This window comes from Nannospalax galili, unplaced genomic scaffold (assembly GCF_000622305.1).
Source record: "Nannospalax galili isolate Female #2095 unplaced genomic scaffold, S.galili_v1.0 scaffold1448, whole genome shotgun sequence".
Classification (NCBI taxonomy): domain Eukaryota; kingdom Metazoa; phylum Chordata; class Mammalia; order Rodentia; family Spalacidae; genus Nannospalax; species Nannospalax galili.
In genome coordinates this window covers 401,167-403,690 of record NW_008358646.1, presented here as the reverse complement: position 1 = coordinate 403,690, position 2,524 = coordinate 401,167, and positions in this window count along the sequence as shown.

Genomic DNA, 2,524 nt, shown 5'->3' with positions numbered 1-2,524 from the left:
AAAGTCTACAGGGCAGTGACCTGGGTAGTCAGGGTCACTTCTCTGGTGGAGTGTTTTCTACTAGATGACTTCTGGCAGGATACTTGCTTTTTCTGTGAAATGGGTCTGATAATGGCACCTGAGGAGTGGGGCAAGATCCACACCCCTGGCTTTACACAGGGTCTTGCCCAGATAAGCAGCTGAATGGGGCTGTGGATGTGTACATGTGCTCCAGCCTGAGGGAGTCCTGGGCTCATTCCAGGAACTGTTTGAGATCCTAGACTCAAAGGAGCCCCATAATGCATTTTCTTGTATACCACTGTGAGCTCACTGGGTTGTCCAGAGTGGGCCCCCTGGACAGTGACTCAGACCTGCTCTTTCTTGGACTCTGGAGCAGCTCCTAGGCTAGGGAAGGCTTCCCCTCATTCTGCCTTTGGCTTCTGTTTTCCGGACTTGGGAGCTGGGTAAGGTGGAGCAGGGACATCTGAGCCATCTCCTTCCTTGGTCACCCAGAAGGAGAAGGTGAAAACCAAGACACCATGTGCCTATCCAGGGCAGGCAGGGGGTATGGGGATGGAGCACCCAGGGACACTCAGTTTTCCTCCACTATAGTCCTGATCCACTGCTTAGGTGAGGCAGATAGGCAGGGCCATCCTGGGGACACGTTTGGCTCTGAACCTCAGCTGCACCACTTAGTAGCTCTGTGACTAGATAAGCAACTATTCCTCTCTATGCCTCAGTTTCTTTATCTATAAAGTGGGACAATGAATATACCTACCCAGCGGGTCATAATGGCAGTAAAATAACTCTAGCCACAGAGCCGAGCATAGACTGAACACTCAAGACCTGGCAGCTGTTTCACAAGCCCCTCCATACTCATGTCATCTTACTTTCATGCACCTCCACAAAGCAGGGATTTCTGCAATCTCCATGTGACCACAGGGTAACTGGCACTGAGTGTTGAAGTGACTTGCATGCAGAGTTGCTCAGGAGAGGAGGTGGGGTAAGCACAGCTTGGGGTGGGAGATTATTCTGGAGACTCTGGGGCCTGTTTGAGATTCTAGACCCAAAGGAGGTGAGGATCTGCCTCCCTGGAGATGGGCTGGTGGACCTTGCAGAGCACTGGTTGCACTGCCAGCAGCCTAGGCATCTGGGTGGCCAGAAAGCTGTGCTCTTTGGCTAGGATCCTGCAGCCAGTCTCCCTGCCATTCAGATGCATAACCGTATTTCACATTATGGGGGAGCTGGAGATGGAGGGGCTGAGGAGCTTTTTGAGGTTCCTGTTCTAGGCATAAGTCTGCCTTCTTGGTCCGATTCTGTGGCCTTCGGGTTGAGCTGGGGTCAGGCCTGTGATAAAATAGGGTTTCCCTGAGGCCAGTCAGGCTGATCCTTCTGCCAGGCTGAAAGGCCCTGCAGGAGGCAGAGATGAGAGGCCCGCCCAGACAATAGGCTCAGAGACTGGGAGAGCAGGGTACCAGGGGAGGAAGCCTGAGCCTTCCAGACAAAATGGACAAGAGGAGGGGGTCACAAGGAATCAAGTCAACAGAGAGTGCAGGGGGAGGAGAAAGCGGGAGATAGAGCAGCCAAATAGAGCACAAGATGGGAAGAGATATGCTATTAAAGAGGGTGGGGTATGCATGTGACTGTGTGCTTGGTGTGCAAGGGTAAGGATCTCACGGGAATGAGGTCAGAAGTGAGCATGTGTGCATGTGCGGACTGGACCCACCCCACACGTGCATATGTGACTATGAATCCACCTGTGCGCCTGAGCCATCATGCAGCTCACCACAAGGATTTTGCACGTGTGGAGGTGACACCTGAGCTTGGTGCCCTGCTGTGTGCAGCCTGTCTTGCCTCTGTGTGCAGTCTGAGTACATGCTCGCCATGCACCTGTGTGTGCGCGCGTGTCCCCTGGAAGATGTGTCTCTGTGTGTCGCGCGCGTCCGCGCGCGCGTGTGTGTCTATATGTGTGCGCGCCTCCGCGCGCGTTCCAGTGCGCAAGTGGCTCGTGCGTGTGGGGGGGCAGCCAGGGGCCAGAAGGGGGCACCAGGCCAGGCCACCGCCGTGGTGGGCGGGAGCAGCGGCGCGGCGGCGCAGGGCGGGCATGCTTTTGGCGGAGAGTTGGAGGAGTTGCCGAGCTGGGCAACGGTGACAGGGGGGCGCGGAGCTGGGTACGCGCATAGCTTCTGCCTCCCGCCGCCTCCTCGCCCTCCATTCCTCGTTCCTGTCTTTCCCCAGCCACGCCGCGGCTGCGCCTCCACCGCCTCCCTGGGAACACTGGACGGGGGAGGGGGTCTGGTGCGTGGAAGCCCGCGGGGAGGTGCCGGACACCCGGCGCAGGGGAGCGCGCCTGGCCCTGCCCGGGATCAGATAACTGCGGCGGGGGAGGGGGTGGGTCGGCGGCGCTCCGCTCCGGAGTGAGCGACTGAAGCCAGCCGCGCCGGCCCGAGCGAGCGAGCGGCTGGGGGCGCCGTCCAGGCGTCCGCCCCCGACCCATGGCTGGCTCGCGGCGCCGGGCGCGGGGCAGCGACGCGCCCCTCTGCGT